General features: G+C 39.2%; 1 protein-coding gene across 2 annotated transcripts in view; it reads right to left on the reverse strand.

The window, feature by feature from the left end:
• GABRB1 (gamma-aminobutyric acid type A receptor subunit beta1) overlaps positions 1-18,556 on the reverse strand; it is a 130,161-nt gene that overhangs the window by 72,866 nt on the left and 38,739 nt on the right. The gene's annotated exons all lie outside the window — the stretch shown is intronic.

Consider the following 18,556-nt stretch of genomic DNA (forward strand, 5'->3'; position numbering starts at 1 on the left):
GTGATAGGAAAAAAAAATCTTTTGTTGAGATAAACTATTTTATATATTTTTAACAGGATTAGAATTTTCTCAAAGCAAGCTTCACTTTTGCAGAAATCACATTTTCTGTCAGAAAATTGCAAATGGCTTGAAGATGCAAGATTTCTGTAGGATAAAAAGTTGTGTAAGATATTGTTATTTTGTTTGATCTATTTGGTAGTTCTAGTTGATAGTGAAGTGCCCTGCACTTTTTCAGAAGTACTGGTAATTCTCCAGAGAAGTGTCTCATAAACCTTGTTGGCATCTATAACCTCACAATTAAATTAAGTATGTAGCATCACAGTTGTTTCTTACAGAAAGCAGCAGAGATCTGGCAGGAGTCCGCATAGCTGTAATGGTGATTTCCTTTATTGTTCAAAGCACAGCCAGGAACAAGATTAGACTCATTATAAGTGTCGCATGTTGTAAATGAATGCACTTTTCATTACTGTATTGGGATCCAATATTACTCTTTTCAGTCAATGGCAGAAGTCCCCTTAACTACAATGGGATTAGAATCATGTCCAATGTCTTCAATCATTACTGGAAAAAGGAAAGCAAAAGGCAAAATATCTCTCAGTTCTTGAAAGAAGACCATCTATTTTGTTGCATTTTTTTTCAGTGTTTTGATGCATGTATTTATTACTGCTTCTGAGATTTAAATGGGCTGTTATGATAGTTGTGCTTCATTGATCTGCCATTATTTAACTTAGAGGAGGCTAAAATCCCCCTCTTAAAATCTTCTCTTTTCTACTCTGTGTTATGTGGAGAAGAAGTTAGTACTTCTGTACTTGGGATTGGTTTCCCATTTAATTGCCCTCTGCTTTTGCTCTCTTATTTGAGCTTTGCTAGCCTGGGAGGCCTGAACATGCTGCTTGTTGTATGGGAAGAAAAGAGATCACAGAATCATAGAACATCCCGAGCTGGAAGGGTCTCACAAGGATCAGCAAGTCCAACTCCTGGCTCCACACAGGAGCACCCCAAAATCATATCATATGTCTGAGAGCATTGTCCAAATGCTTCTTGAACTCCATCAGGCTCTGTGCCATGACCACTTCCTTGGGGAGCCTGTCCCAGTGCCTGACCACCCTCTGGGTGAAGAACCTTGTGTGTGTTCATATGCAGGTATGAAAGGGAACAGTGGAGTGATATTTGAGGACTGTGACATTTTGCCCAAGTAGTGCTGTCTTCATCCTCTCTGCAGAGCAAGCACTCCAAGGTAAAGAAATTTCAAGCTTTAATTTATGTTGCAACATATTTCATATTTCAGCCAGCTTGGGCTGAAAGCATGAATACACAGGAGTAAAGATGGGCATTTGGTAGGAAACAGTACCTCTGAGGTTCTAGCATTGAACTACTTGAAGGTGGCTCCTTAGACTGTGACTGGAAGGTGACTGGAAGGATGACTCTTAAAGAGGTGGGCACAGATCAGCTCTTAGGGTCTACCACTTGATGTGTGATATGAGGAATAAAACTAAGAAAATGTTGCTGGAAAGATGCAGCATGTTAAAGTTTCAGTAAAGTGAAAACATTGCAGAAAAGTGGAGAATTAAACAAACACCACTTCCCTTGGTACCAATAAGAAAGAGAATTGGAAAGGAGCCCTTTTTGATGACAACAGTTGTTTCCGAAGCACTTGATGTTTTTCTTGTAATTTCCAGTTAGCTCAGCAGGCGTGAACTATGAGCCCATTAGGAAGTGTACTGCAGATCTATGGAGGATGGCACAGCAATAAGAGCTCAGAATTCCTCATGGTGTCAGTGAACAGTGCTGCAGGCAAAGCTGAGCTGATTGTTAGCCTGGGAGCAGATGGAAGTTGTTTGCTGAATTTTATCTTATACACTACTGTGTAAGCCATAACACATTGCGTGCTAATTTTATTAGCACTGGACAGAAAGTTGAAGAGAACATGACCCCACAAGAGAACAGTGTGCCCACATTTTCCCTGATCTTTCTTTTTCTATTTATGTACTTGCAGAACTGTCTTTTGTTACCATTCACATCCCTTGCCAGATTCAACTCCAGGTCAGCCTTGACTTTTCCAACCCTATGCCTGCAAGACAGAACAGCAACTCTGTGCTTCTCTTGGGTCACCTGCCCTTGCTTCTACCTCTAGTACTTTTCCTTTTATGTCTGAATTCATTAGAAATGATCATCCATGCTGATCTCCTGCTGCTTTTTCTTTAGTTTCTGCTCGTCAGGATGGATCTTTCTTGAACTTGGAGAAGCTGATCCTTGGATATCAGCCAGCTCTCCCAGACCACTCTTTACTCCAGAGCCATATCCTATGGGATTCTTCCAAGCAGATCTTTAAAGAGGTTGAAGTCTGTCGCCTGAAATCCAGGTCTGGGTCCTGGTTTTTGTCCTGTTACCTCATCTTGGGATCCTGAACTCCACCATCTCATGGTCCGTACAGCTAAGACTGCCTCTGACTTCCATGTCTTGGACCAGTTCTCCCTTGTTTGTAACTATCAGGTCCAGCAGAGCACCTTCCCTTGTTGGCTTCTTAATTACTAGTGCCAGAAAGCTGTTGTCAATGAATTTAAGAAATTTCGTGGAGCACCTAAGCCCTGTAGTATCATCATTTTAGCAGGTATCAGGGTGGTTAAAGTCCTTCATGAGGACCAGGGCCTGTGAAGACAAAGCTTCTTCCAGCTCTTGGAAGAAGACCTTATCATCATCCTTCTGATCAGGAGGTCTATAGCAGATACTAACTACAACAACACCCATGTGTTTCTGCCCATTAATCTTGTTTCACAAACTCTTGACTGATGTCTGATCCATCCCAAGGCAAAACTACATGCATTCCAGCTGCTCTCTCACATAAAGCAAAACTGCCCCTCCTTGCTGTTCATCCACAAAAACTTTATTGTTGCTTTTCTTGCCAGTTTTGTTGCCTTGCTTTCATCTCTTGTATGCTCCCTTCTGTGTTACAGTACATCAAGAAGCATCTGTCTTAGACAAATAGGCCTTCTGCTGAAATTCCTGGTCTTCATGCATGACAGGATGGATTGTTTCTGGATTTCAGATTTTTTTTTTCTTTAAAAAGCCTTTCCACTTTATGACAGCTTGCTGGGGAATTTTACCTAGTGATTACCCATACAAGCCAAATTTTACTGTCCTGAAGTCCAGGGTTTTAACTCTGTTGCTCACTTTTCCAGCTGTCCTCCAGATCCTGAATCTGTCATCTTGTGGTCACTGCAAACCAAGCGTGCTGCGAAGGCTTGCATCCAGGATGTTTCTACAAAAGGCAGCTTGAGAAAAATTCTTCCCCCTGTGATTTCTCATGAGCTGCATAATTTAAATATTAAGCTGCTTACATGATGATCTAACATCGTAGTTGATGAGTTTATAATACTGATGCAATTTTTTTGTGGAAAACTTGCTTTTGGCTTTTGCAGGGACTCAGTTTGCCTTTAGATGCATGCATCATTGACACTAAATCCTCAGAACAGAATCCAGGATATTTTTAGAGTGTTAATAAAGGACCTTGTTTTATTTTTATCTTACTAATAGCATAACCAATTGGATAACTAATTGAGTTGGCCAATTTAATGTGATTAATCTGATTAAAACCCTACAAATCCAGTGTCATTGCCAGCTTCATAGGAATCCACTTTTCAAAACATTTTATAGTATGTGTAGGCATTTCAGGAGAGAGAAAAACAAGCAAGACCAATAATAACTCATCAGTCAGTTTGAAGGCATGTGAGTACCCCTGAGTACTGACTAGGATACGGAAGCACAGTGTCTCTTTTCTGAAAAATAAGTAACTAGGGAGAACATAGGAAAGGTAATTATTTGGAAAACTGAGTAGCTTCATGCGGAAAGTTGGCACCAATATACCAAAACCCTAGGAAAGTGTTGTCTTGCAAACAAGATTAAAGATAAAGCAAAACCAAAAATCAGTTTTCTTTAATTAAAGAACCACCTTAATCAGCTTAAGGTGAAAAATCTCTCTCTGAGAATGAAGCCTCAGAAGGGTTTCACTTCACTGAAGTCCAAGATGACCACTATTCTCATCCTTTCTTGTGGGTCAGCACACATTGGAATAGCTAGTTAGGAAGCAGGGAAAATTGTTCCAGTTTAAAAATGAACGTTGTCAATACTATTTTTTTTTTTAAATGTAAATAAGTTCCTTGATCCTACCACCATGAGGGCTACCCAAATACTAATGATAATGCAGGAAAAGACAGCTTGCAGTGAAGGGAGAAGGCAAAGCAGCTCAGAGTGGCTGTGAAGCTACAGCCTAGAGCAGTTTTAAAGCCTCAAAAAAGAGGCAAGGAAAATATAGGGACTTGTGAAAGTTTGTAGAGCATGCTTATTGTTCTCAGCTGAAGGCAAATGTCACTGAAGTTTTTGATTGTTAGTCATAGGAGACCAGGAGTAACCAGGACAAGTCAGCAGTTTGGGGCCATGCTTGGAGCTACGGAAGAGGCCAGTTGTGTTAGCTCTGTAATGCCCTTCTACAGTGTCCAGGCCAGAGTGATGGAAGAAGCTCAGATCTGCTGCCAGGGCTGTGCTGACACTTGCTGAATGACTGTGGCACCCAAAGTCTGCGACTTGGCATCTGGTGACCTATCTGCTAACTTGCATTGGTTACGTTTGTTTATTAAACTGGTCAGTATTATCTGGCATTTGTTTCTTCATTATCAGGAGAAAAAAGCCTTGTGTGTACTTAAAAAGATAAATTAAGTTAAAGAAAAATTAATATCTGAACTGTTTGCCAAAGGAAAGGCAGGCAGGCCCTTCAGCTTTTCCTTACTTGCTAGAGATGGTTGCTGAATGTTGAGGCTCTGCTCTGAAGCTTGTCCTGCATGGTCATTTTTGAAAAGGGCAGACTGGAAACTTTTCTGAGAGATATTATTATTGCTATAATAATAATTATTATTATTATTCTACTGAAATGTTAGTTTTCTTGGTCCATCCTGACATGGCAGCAGCAGTACATATAGCAGTGTTTTTGCACTCAGCTTTACTTCGTTTAGTGTTTTTTATGGACAGCTGTGTCACGGTATGAATGGTTAAGTTAAAACATCTCATGGTGACTCATATGTGTTGATCACTGACACACAAGATGCAGATTTGGTGTGTCCTTAATTTATTGTGATTGACATGATACATGCCAGAGAGTCTGATGAGTGCTGAGGGTCCCTAAATCCATAGTTTGTTGGCCAGGCAATGTTTACTTCCGGGGTTTTTAATTCTGGAGTCATTGCAGTGCCTTAACCATGTCAGCTAAAAGCCCTCATGAATTTCTTTCATTTAAAAACAAGCAAACAGCTGCTTGCTCCTGGTAAGTTTTCACTGCTTTGCAAATTAGACAATTTCCATCCCATAGAGGAATGGAAATTCAGTGTGCTTTCAGGAGTGAAACAAGCACTTCAAATTGTGCCTATGTTTTTATTCCTTCTTCTACAAATATGACTATTTTTCTGTTTCTTTTCCTTAATGCCTCCACTGAGTAGAAAGACATGTTTTCTGTTAAAACCCACTTGTATTCAGCCAGAAATGTTCTTCATGCAGCTGGCCAAGCTATGTGAAGAGTAGGTCTGTGCCACTGTTGTTTAAAGCTAAAATGTAATGTTCTCCCAACAGCTGCTTTTGGTAGGACTTGCTTAAGTTATTACAGAGCTGATCAAAGGCATTGGAGTCAGAGGCATATGAAAAGTGGAGGTTCAGAAGGCTTGACTTTTCTGAAGATAAATGAGGTATTTGTGGACATAAATGGAAAAGCAACGGCAGCAAAGCGTACTGTCAGAGAAGCAAAATATGGGAGAGCTGTAGCTCTTCTTTTGCGCCTGTAAAGCTGACTTGTGGCAAGGAGGAGATGGTAGTAAGAAACTGAAGCTAGGACAGGAAACCAGCTCTTTGTCAATTTTGCTGCATGGCTGAGTTGGTGACCAAATCATGATGCTGTTCATGACATGAGCAGTGATGGAGACGATGGGGAGATTCTTCTTTGTGGTTCTGGAGGCAAGTCTCCAATTTCTAATTCTTCTCTGGAATAAAATGGCTCTGCCTGGTGACTTCTAGATGGAGATAAGGCACTTACAGGTGGCTAGGTGACTAATGCTCCATCACAAAGTAGGACACAGCACCATGCCATGCAGTAACAAAAGCTATGAAGGAACATGGCAAATGGCTTCTGTTAAGGCTACTGGTGCCGTCAGATATAGCCTTAGTGGAGTGAACCTTTTCCATATATATCACCTGTTATTTGCCTTACAAGATCACATAAAGCTTGATTAGAGAATTAATGGATTTACATCAGTGTTTGCTGAAAGGCTTAGAGATAAACACAGTAGCTAGTTGCAGCACTTTCCAGATGGATTTTTTTTTTTTTTTGTTCTGAGTAGATGGTTAGTTTGTCATTTATTTATAGCACAAATGGCTTTGGTACCTGTTACAGTACAGTAATAAATTTTCCAAACTACTAAATAGTATGTTTTCTTGCTTGCTTTCAGCTGATTACAATATCTCTAGGTATCTCAGGTTAATATGAACATCTGTTTCCTGGAGATTGACTCTTTACAAACAGTAACTGTAGAGCTAATAAATGGAGTGGAGAATGGTGTTTAGGAAACAGCTAGGGACAATTCTGCCTCTCTTTGCTAACTCTCATCCTAGTATTTCATTCCTTTTACTAGATTGGCTTTCCAAAATGTCCTACAGTAAACTTGCCGCATGCAATTTCTTTGGAGCAGGATAGAAAATCAGGCAGTGACTCTGAGACTTGGATGAGCTTGCTCTAACAATCTGAGTTACCACTAGAAAAGGACAGTCCTGCCTCCAACCCCACCACTCTGAGCTCTAGAGCACAAAGCCAGCAGCAGGTCTCATTCAAGCACTCACTACTGCTTTCAGGGAGAAATCTTCCCCCCTACTTCCTCATAATTTAAGATGGGTGAAATCAATGACTTTCCTGGTATGCTTTTCAGTTTGCTATTTTTAATGATAGAAGTGAATCTGACACCTAATTTGCAGTCTTAAAAACAGGCTGAGGAAAATGTGTCATGAAAAAGTCTTGAGAGGAATATAAATTAGCATGGTTTAGGGTACAATAACTTCCCTGTTATTTTCAGTCTGACCCATAAAGCTATGGGGAGGGTTCTTGTATCTTTTCACATAGTATCTGATGCTGGTCATTACTGGAGACAGGACTATAGAGGACCTCCTGTCTTGGGTAGCACAACAGCCCTGTTGTTCTAAGACAGCTGTATGAATGTTAACTCATGGATCTCTCCTGGATTGCAGACATGTTAAAACAGGCAAACAAATGACTGTGCATCAAGCAGTGAAATAGCATCAGATGAGGAAGAGCTCTGTAGCTTCTGCAAGAACTCTGACAGTTAATTTAACATATATAATCTTACTTAGAATGTGTAGGGGGCTGGATGGGAGAATAAGTTGGCTTTGGCTGTAGTAAAATGAAATTCTATAGGCTTAGAGAAATGTTGGAAATTGCCAGCTTCAATGACAGCTGCTGCAGTTTTGAGACATAGATAACACTTCTGACTTAAGTCTTGTCTCAGGGAGCAGCTCAGTAAGCTTAATTCCCACCCAGCACTTTTTTTTGTTTGTTTTTGATATCCTGTCCTATATCACCATCCTGGTATTTTGGAAAAGCTTTCCCATAGTGGGAAAGGTCACTACGATTACTGTTCCTAGTGTTCTGTGTGGGAACAATACCTTCTATTTCTCTCTCTCTCTTTTTTTTTTGTATTTCCAGGAACCATTCCAATTATTTAATCTTGGTCAGTTTTTAACTGTATTCCTTACTTCCTCAAGTTCTGTATGCAAAGATTTTTTGTCATAAATATCCTTGTTCCTCTGCAATATCAATGTAGGTTCAGCAGTCTGTGTCAGTTCAATATTGCTTGAATTGTTTAAATCTCTCCCCAGACCTTTTCCTTCCCTGTTTCAGGGCAAGCCAAAGTCTAGCAACTGAAGGAAAATCACTATGGTTACACCACCCAGTTCTAGTGATGAGCCCAAGATTTAAGCCTGACTGCTTTTAACAAAATATGTATTTGAGACACTCCCAGACATTTGGGATTATGTTTGCAAGTGTTAAAACAGACACTGTTGGTTTTAGACAATTCCATTGCAACCTTTTCCTTGCAAGACAGTGATCTGCTATTATAGATGGATTGCTTACATAAGAAGTGAAAGAATACACACAAGTTTAAAACACAGTTCAAAGCATGTTGGTTTCTTTTTTCAGTCAGACATCTTTCAGTCAGACTTAGTCACCGCTCTGGTTAGCAGTCTGTGTCAATGCTGTCTGCCAAAAAATGATGGAAAGCCAATTCCTTTCCAGCTGCAAATATTGCCAAGACATCACTGGGAGGCACTTTTAGGCATTATGAGAGCTATGAACATTATGAAGCATGGAAGTTTCTGCAAGCTACAGCAGATGACTTTCATGGCCAAGTTGGCTGGCATTTGCTATATCAAGGTCTCTCATCCTGACTAGTACCTAATTTCAATCCAATTGCTTCTGGGGGGTGGGGGGGATATTGCCGACCTACTAAGGTTCTCTGCAGTAGGGGGGTATCCACCTGTAAGCCAAGCACAACTAAAAACCATAGCAGAGAGGCCAAGGATCAGAATCACAGAGATCTGTTGAGTTGCCCAGCTGCTGTGTGACAGCAAGTGTGCAAGCTGACTTCAACAGCACAACTTCTGTGTGCAAAGTTAGATGTGAGATTAAGTTTGTCACAGAACTGAAATCAACATGCAGATCTCTGCTTGATCTTCAGTTGTTTTAACCTGCTGAATCACTGCAGGAGATGTATGTTGATTTGCACTGGTGCAGCCATGGTCAATAATTCACTTAATCTTGTGCCTCATTTCAACCACCCAGTGTCCTCACTGAAAGAGGATCTGCCCGGGGGGATGTAGATGCCTGAGCTCTGCCACAGCAGTATGGGGGGCTCTGCTCAAGGCCAAGACTAATGTGAGAATATGAACAAATAATGCTTTTGTGCTTGACAGATGGCTCCTAGTTGTGGCTCAGGCATACAAGGGAATCTGGACAGGGAGCGTAGATCATGTCACTTCATATTTTTCTCTGATAACTGATTGTCTAGATAAAAGAAATGTGGTGGATATCAACTATGTGGTGGTCAGTGAATCACTTGAGATTATGCAAGCTAAATTGGGGAAGATGGGAGTCACAAGAACAAAGTTCTTGTACTAAAGTTCTTCTACAAGAACTGTGGAAAAGTTAGGATATTGGAAAAAGGGGATGGCCCAGTAGTGTGTGCTGAACATCGAAGAAACATGCCAAGGGAGAATACATCCGGAAATCTTCAAGGATCAGATTTGAGACTAATCTTTATTTTGTCTTTAATGACTTGGCACAAAAAAATCGAAATGTGTCAATCAGATTTTCAATTGATATTAACCTGGGAGCCACTGTCAGTATCATGGAGTATAAGAATATCACAATGATTATCCTGAATGTTGGGGTAATAGAAGCAGGATTATATTCAATACTCAAAAGGACAAGGTCATGGACTAGGAGAGTAACGACAAGGATTTATTTTACCAGTTGAGACTTCACTGGGGAATGGGACAAAGAAAAGAAGAAAGGAGCTGGATATTTATCAGTCTAATACGCCACCCTTTTGCAGATGTAATAGGTGAAATATGATCCTGCTGTGATGTATTGCAGATGAGTCAGGGAGGTGCTAACCCTGCTGTCCATGAGCAAGCAGGGCTGGGAATACTGGGTGTCACCCAATATATCATCAAGGAAATTAATTCAAGCTGGGGCAGTTGCAGAGAAGGTCAGGTGAGTAAAGAAGTAGGGTTCTGAATGCCAGTTCCAGCTCTGGCTGCTCAGGTTGACGTGAGTTTAGGAAGCCAGGAGAAGAGAGTTGTGTGCAGTGGATAGAGCTCTTTCACAGGTCAACACTGACTGGGCTACCTGCTCTGACTTTCAGTGCTATGCATTTGCTTTACACGCTGATGAGAACTAACTGTTAAATATTAACTTCTGACAAATACTCTGTTTTACTGTCAGCATTGAAACAGTAGCTGGGAATGCTGGATCTGCCGCTCCTAAAGCTGTGGGCTGTTTCCTGACGTGTTCTTCAGGTAGGACAGTAACTCATCCCTCCTCCAGCTTCAAAGATATTCGTGGCAACTCCAGCAATGCCTACAAGCTGTGAGGTTAGGCTGTGCTGCTCCCTGCAGACAGGAAGAGAAAATTTTGGTTTAAATTGCCTGATGAAAATATCCCCCTTTGATAGGGGGTGAACAGTAGGGTAGTCTGTAGATGTTTTATTGGAATTGTCATCATCAACCATCCAAACCTTCATGATGTTTTTTTCTGGGGAACGATATGGCTCAACATGGAGAGGATGTGGAATCTGAAGTACTGGGGCATGAGGGTGAAGGATCAGGTGAAGGCTGGCTCCTCAGAGATCAGAAAACTGATCAGAAGGGATCAGAAGACAGCTCAGGAAATCACTTCCTTGAATAATATTTCAAGTGTGGAGTCCCTTTTTACAAACCTTTCACTTCTATTAATTTTAAATCACCCAAAACTAAAAACTTCAGTTTTCTTGCTAAAATGAAAATCCCCCTTAAATATTTTTGAGCAAATGGCACCTCACTTTTCTTTTTTAAAAGAAACTCCCCACCTAACAATTTATCATTAATTAAGTATAGATGAATATGTAATGGAAAATATCATTTAAAAAATCAATACATCAGACTGTTGATGTGGAGTAATTTTTATGCTACAGTGGTTGAAAGATGGCAGAAAATATGAGAATTCATGAACTTTTCTTTTTTAAAATCTTCTGTTCTGAAAGACCTTCCCAAAGTTCCATCTGAACATTTCAAAGCATGTGGGTGTTCAGTTTCTTTATAAGCTATACCTACAAGTTCATATGTAAATCACAGAATGACACAGGTTGGAGGAAACCTCCGCAGAACCACCTCCAGCTGACAGCATGTCAAATTACATCAGGTTTCCTAGGGCCTTGACAAGTTGAGTTTTGAGTATTTCCAAGAATGGAAGCTCCAGAACCTCTCTGGGCTACCTGTCTTCATGTTTTGCTGCCCTCATGGGGAAAATCTTCATCCTTATGTTCAGTCAGAATTTCTCACGTATTGTAACCTATGTCCTTTGTCTTTAATCTTGTTCCTGTGATATGCATAAGTTTTAAATACAAAAAGGTAATACTTATGTACTGAACTGAAAATTTTGTTAGAAGCTCCTTATTAAAAGTAGTACGTGATATTGAATTTTTGAATTTCTTCTTATATATTCACACATTTTTTTTTTTACCATTCCTTTTTGAACAGGAAATTTCTTAGCATTTAATTGATGTTAAAGTAGAATTATATGTGACTATGTAAGACAACTATGGTTAAAAGTCTCAAGTGTCTTGTAATTATCTCTAAACTGTCTTTTGTTCCACTGATTTTTTATTTGAAATTTGGGTTGTAATGCTTAATTTTGAATATGTAGACCAGAAAATTCAAGTAGATCAAAGGACATTTTGTAATTTCTTCACCTACAGTGAAGGGAAATTTCTCACTGACATGTGTTGGGTCAGTGGTTTTAAACCACCATGAGGTGGGAACCGTTTCTCTGTCACATATGTGAAGGTAACCCAGAAAATAATTTAATTCACATAAGGTATTTTTCTGAGAGAATCTCCTACGTTATTTTACCCTGTAATGTTCTAGTTATAGCATGTGTGTACTTCTATTTTTTCTTTAATTAAAGTGTGTCAGCAGATAATAATGAGGATTAATTTTTTTTAACCATGAAATGCTGTCATGTCTCAGCAGAAGAATGACAGAAATAGAGCTCATGAAGAATTAATCCAGAACACTTTACTGTGATTAAATTCACATTAGTAAAGATAAAGAAATAACAGTGAAAGCTTTGAGTCACTTTAGGTAACAGTTAAGTCAGGTGTATTGTATTTGTTTTAGGTTTTCTTCTATTTTCAAGTGTGAAGAAAACCAAGGAAAAGTGTCCTTTACTATAATCCTTTAAGCAAAAACATTTTGGGAATCAAGTTCTGTAGCTGCTTGCTTAGCAATGCAGATGTAATCTAGAGTATATTCAGAAGTATCATTAGCTGTTATTTCCACTAATATTTCTTTCTGGCCACTGTATTTGATGTTAAGGTATCTACCATAGAAATGTGTGTAGTTCAAGTATTAAGTCTATAAGAATGTTTTGGTGTATATCCTGATATAAGAATTGGCTTCCAGCTAAGCTTTTTATAACCCGCAAACTTAGAGGAGGGGAAGATCTGACATTTGATTTCAGAATACCAGCTCATTTCCCTTTCTTTTCATTGTCCAAGGTATAATATATTTCTTTAATAAAGAAGACATGCTTCAATAATAGAAAGCACCCTGTTATGATGCTGGAACATAACAAGCTGTAGGGACTAAGATAGTATTTGCATTGCTCTCTCATCTATTTGGAAATATTCTTTTATTATCAGCTTTTACTGTTAAAATGTGGCTGTTTTGTGTGGCTATGACCAATTAGATACTTCCTATCCAAGCCAGGGTGTTCCTGGTTCTCTTTGTCTGTCCTCCTGTAAAGTCACAGAAGGAATCAATGTGGAGTCTGTACAAATTCTGGATGCAGTGCATTCTGCATCTTCATTTTGACTGAAAAAAAATGCTTTTGTTAGGTAAATAGGCAGCCTGGCTTTTGGATAGCCTTACAGAGCTGCTACAACTAGATTGAAAACAAATGCTACAGAAGAGATTGCTGGTTAAGGTGATAAAACATCTGTAAGGGGAAAAAGAGAGAAAAAATCAAATGGAATCAGAAATAAAATTATCATTGGAGATGTTGGGGAAAAAAGGAAGATGCAATTGCAGAGAAAAGGGACGATTTAATTTCAGTCTTGGGAAAATCTGAGAGAATAAAATAAAGGAGAAACACCATAAGGTTTATTGTAAATTTAGAAGTGTTAGTGTCCTGCAGGAACTATTTCTGAGACTCCTGATTTTTACAGATTGTTAGTTTAAAATTTTGATTGCTCTTTTAGAACTTCACAAGTCCTAATATACACTTCAGGGATGTTCATGTGAACTCATAATTTGATCTACTGAACTTTGACATTATTTGTCTCAGGTACCTGTAATAACTTTTCAATTACACTCTCGTCAGGAAGAGTATTCAGCCTTTATTTAAAATAAAATTTGTGTCTGCTGCCACTCAAATATAAGCACTGAGCAAACTTTTTCTTCCTTCCTTAATCAAATTTAGAGTCAATGGGATATGGATCCCTTTCCTAAAAGGAACTATGATTTCTGGTGAGAGAGTAACTGCTTATATTTGCAAACTTGACATGCCCAACCAAACTGGGCTAGAGGGTTGTAGCTTATCCACTCTGAAAGCTTGTAAATACTTGAAATATAGTGAAAAGACATATGTCATGGAGCCAACAGCAAAACCATAAAATTATTATTGTAAGAAACTTAACATGGGATATACAGAGTTTCATAAGAAAAGAAAAAAAAGCAGCAAACCAGTTTTCCAAAGAGAAATTAGTAAGGACAGGTGGTGACTGCCTTTGGAAATCGATGTCCCTTTCTGACAAACGCATTAATTTACAATGGCTGGTAATGTCATGTGCAGGCAACCTCCCTGATCTAATAAAGACAACTCTTACATTTCACAGATGCTGAAATCTAAATTTGGCTTTTGATGCCAGACTGGATCAATGCTTTAGTTAAGGCAACCTATAATCCTTCCTTTAGCTGTTACTTTCCACTGCATGTGGCAGCATGTACTTTTTGTCCTACAGAGAGGAGGTAATTTCCAAAACGTTTACTGGGAAAGATGAGTAGGTAGTTTTCGGGATATTGTTGGAGAATCTGAATGTAAATCCTGTGATTATGTATGCTAACCATTTGATCATTGTTGTGAGTCTTCTTTCTGCACTTCTATTTCTCTTTTTTTTTTTTCTCTGTTTATATACACTTAGTTCTGAGAATTTTCACAACTCTGCTTTGTAACTGAAGCAGAATTAAATGGCCTACCGTAAAGTTCAGATACTCTCATTAATATAAGTAGTCCATTTCACTAGTTAACAAGCATTACTGGATAATGATCACACCAAGGAAAGTTATAATTTGTATGTATAAACTATGCAAAGTTAAAGAGGCTGAATATTCTGTTCATAAGAAATTGCATGTTATGTAAGCACAGACTTATGCTTGACAAGGACCTTTAAAGGGAATAGGAAAGCAATATTAAATTCAGAGGTATGCTCTTGATGTCTGTTTTTCTGTATTTCTGGTAAATTAGAGATGAGTACATACTGTTTTGACTATTCTGATAACATACATTTTGAAGCAGTTTGCCTGAATTTCTCGTATTATTTCATTTTTTGTTATTTACTTACTGTGTACCATGTAAGTGGTTTTTGTTTTCTTCATAATAACTTTTATGTAATGAAGTTCAGTTCTGAACAGACTAGAAGTATCTGACATTATCCTGCAAGGAAAATTTCAAATTACCTTCCATCATGGGAATGTGTTTCCAAAGACAGTGTTCAGAGAGACATTGCTTTGGGTAGAAGAAGTGTTTTACTCCCCGAGACCACAATCAGTTCTCCAAAGGTGCGGTATTTCATCCTAAAGCATGCCTTAAATATTTAAAATGCTCCTGTTTAAAAGTGCATCACACATGAAGAAAAAGAGAATTCTCAACATTTTCTCAATGGATTAAAAAACTACTTGCCACAGATATTTCTGCAATGAGTAGTAGTATTATTACTAAGCTAATTTATTTTTACTTTAAATCCTAAGAACTATATTTCTTCTGAATTCCTTTTTCTCTTCAAATTTTTAAAATTAAAAAAATCCTCCTTTATAGGAATAGTCTCTCTCTTATAGGAATATGGTCTTATTCTTTCATTTTCAGCCTTTGGCCATGTTAATATAAAAACGTTTTCATTATAGACTCTGTCTACTGACTATAGAAATGACCAGTATGAATGACAAGTTCATTTATACTATTAGTTTTATAACAGACTCAAAAAGTTGTTGTCTTCAAAGATGAAGGAAGAAGTAACACTACAGAAAAGTCATGGGTCAAGTTTTTTTGTTTAATGTTCCTTATGGATTCATTTTATTTCTTTTCACAGAGCATAAAGGCCAATTCATTGCCTTTAGTGGGCTAATATTTCCCTGAAAAAAAGCTTCACTGATCTTGAAAATTTCTGGAGTATGTTGCCAAGGGATTGCTCTGTCCCATCATTGACATATGGCCGGACCTTTAAAGTGTGTTGTTTACTTGAACATATCGTTTTGTTTATTTTTAATAAACATTAGGATATGTTCCTCATGTTAAATTTCAGGAGTTAAAACTATGAAAATAGATATTTATTAGATTAGATTTGCAGTCAACTAAATAGGGTGAGATTTTTAAAACTTGGGTTTATTTCTACCCTATGAGTGAATTTTCATTGACAAATACTCATTCAGAAGTCTAAGTTTTTCATTTCATTCTAGCTAGCACTTTCCTTCCTCCCACCCCAACAGCCTTAAGAAAAGTCTAAAGCCCTCAGCCTAAAGATGTATGCTTTAAAACGTAGTTTCATTGTAAGAGCTTCTTTTCACATAAGTTGAAAGATGCTGCAGGGAAAGGGTGCCCTTAGCAGTCCTTTTCCCCTTGCAAAAGGGACTGCAACAGCCTACAAAAATTAAGAGAATGAGGTTCCAATTTGTCCTGGTTCCAGTTAGGACAGAGTTAATTTTTCCTCATAGTAGCTGGTAGGGTGCTATGCTTTGGATTAGGATGAGAAGAGCGCTGATAACATGCTGATGTTTTAATTGTTGCAGAGCAGTGTTTACACCAGGCCAAGGACTTTTCGGCTTCTCGCTCTGTCCTGCCAGCGAGCAGGCTGGGGGTGCAGCAGGAGCTGGGAGGGGACAGACCCAGGACAGCTGACCCAAACTGGCCAAAGGGGTATTCCATACCATCTGGCGTCATGCTAAACAATATATAGGGGTGGCTGGCCGGGGTGGGGGGGCCGGCTGCTCGGGGATAGGCTGGGCATCGGTCAGCGGGTGGTGAGCAATTGCATTGTGCATCACTTGTTTTCTTACACATTATTATTATTAATACTATTATCATTATCACTATTATTATTATTATTGTTATTATTATATTCCTGTCTTAATAAACTGTCTTTATCTCAACTCACCGGCTTCACTTTCCCGTTTCTCTCCCCCATCCCAGAGAGGGAGGGGGGAGGGTGAGCGAACGGCTGTGTGATGTTTAGCTGCCGGCCGGGTTAAACCACAACACAATTATATATTCCTAACAGGCTTTCCTTCACTGGATCCAACATGTTCTCCAGGCAGTGTTAGCTTTAGTGAATTACTGTAACTTCTCTTGAGTATGAAAGGAGAAAATATATTTCCATCAGTTTTGCTTTAAGCCAAATTTATGTGATGCTCAAACAGTTAGCTCTTCTTCCTGTTTCTTCTGTCCTCCTAATTTAATTCCAGCACCTTCTTAATGGGAAACAGCACTGCGGATACATATAAAGGAGTCCACAGCCAGAGCCCTGGCTCACAGTGGACCTCTAGGTGAAAGGGAAGGAATGTGTACAGATGTCTGGAGGTCTAATGGGCAAGGAACTGAAATGTTGCTGCCTTGTGATAGATTGTTAGTGGCTCAATCAGCACATTGGAGCAGGCCTGCCTTGCTATACTCTCCCTGCTCCTGGTCTACCAGTCATCCCCACTGGAAGATCTAATGGAATGGACAGTGGCCTTCCTTTACTGCATCCGTTAGTTTCATTTTGGAGCAAGCCCAGATGAGCTGGAGAAATGCTGAGCTGCTGAGCCGGGATGATCTCCTTGCAGCAAGAGCATGTGGCAAAGACCATTCATGGACTAGAAAGTGGGGTGGGCAACAGGGTGGCCACGTCCATCAGGCAGGTCTGTGCTGCTCTGCTGATGACAGTGAGTACACTGGCACATCTGCAACGTGTTGGAGAGCACCCGATAGGAAGGGTTGCATTGTGAAAGGTCAGGGACATGACCCGAGCTTACTTTGCTAGTCTTCTAGCACGCTGCAAAGTGTCCCCTCTTAGATGTGTTGAAAACAGTGACTTCAGGCTTGGAGGGGTGTGTGTGTGTGTGTGTGTGCGCGCATATGTGATGTCTTGAGTATTTTTGTATGTTTTGACCAGGAGAGAATAGGCAAACATATCTATATGTGACGAATGCCATAAATAATGGAAGCAGATTATTTGAACTGAGTGGCTTTGTGGTCTCCTGGTGTGAGTGAGTCATTGTTTTCATGTTTTTTAGGCCCTCATATGACATTTGGGGAGTCCCAATCACATGTTTGCTTTGTAATGTTTCAGTGCTTTTTGTTTGGGTTTCACTTTTTGACAACCCACAAATGCCTTTGAAGGTAAAATTGTCTTTTGCCTTCTGGCTGGACTTTTTCTTAACTAACAATGTACTATTATTACTGTTATTATTAAAATAAAACAAAACACCCCTGTGCTTCTGCTACTTCTGCATCTGCCACGTTTATTCTTCCTCTTCTGTCACTTCCACCTGGATGCAATTAATAAATACATGCCTCAGATATCTAGTTCTGTCCAGTGTTTCTCCCTGATGGTCTTGCTGGGTTTGTAACAAGTTCTTGGTGTGCTCCCTCAGGGACTTGCTGGTTGGCTGTCTGGTAGCCGCAGAAGTGCCATGGGAATTGCTCCTTCACTTTGTTTGATCTTAACAAGTGTTGGGGTGGTGCAGGACTAGAAATGCTCTCTCAGGCTTGGACAGGAATACACATTTTTTCTAGTAGTTTAATGCATTAAAAACATCTTGTGTTATTACTGATTACTACATTCTAAAAAAAATATCTTGAAGTCTAATAGTGTAACACAGCTTACCATGGTGAACTGTTCTTTTGAGTTCAATATATATCAGCTTTGTTTACTATCATTAGTTTGCATTTAATTAATATCAGCCTCTGATATTTGTAAGACAAACTGCTTCTTTGGCTACCCTGCATGAATTCTGTGTTTTCTTTTGTTCCTGTCTTTGTATATTTTCACCAACCCACCAAAAAAAAGACCAATTTTCCTTGATCACTTGTCCAAGTAAGTAAGTAAAGTAAGTAAGTAAAAGCCCTGGCTGTTACTGTGAGAACATCACTTCTATTGCATCTATATGAGACTTAGCAAATGAGCTCTACATGTTGGTTCTGGTCTAAGGTTTACTATGGAAGGAGAAAGCTTATTGTCTCTCTGTTGAGAGAGACAACTCCAGGAGAACTGACAGGAATAGCTGTTAATGTGCAGGTGGTCCCATCACTTGGGAGAACTGGAAAGACATTTTGTGCCTTCTCACCTTCCACAGGTCTGTAGTAGTGACAGGCACAATCTGGTCGTTCGTGAGAAACTAAGTATAAATGCATCAGAAATTTGTTTTAGCACAACTGCACTTCACCTACTAGTAAATTATTCTTTACCAACATGTTTGTCAGAAGGAAAGCTAGACTTGT

Source organism: Anser anser (assembly GCF_964211835.1).
Source record: "Anser anser genome assembly, chromosome: 4".
NCBI lineage: Eukaryota > Metazoa > Chordata > Aves > Anseriformes > Anatidae > Anser > Anser anser.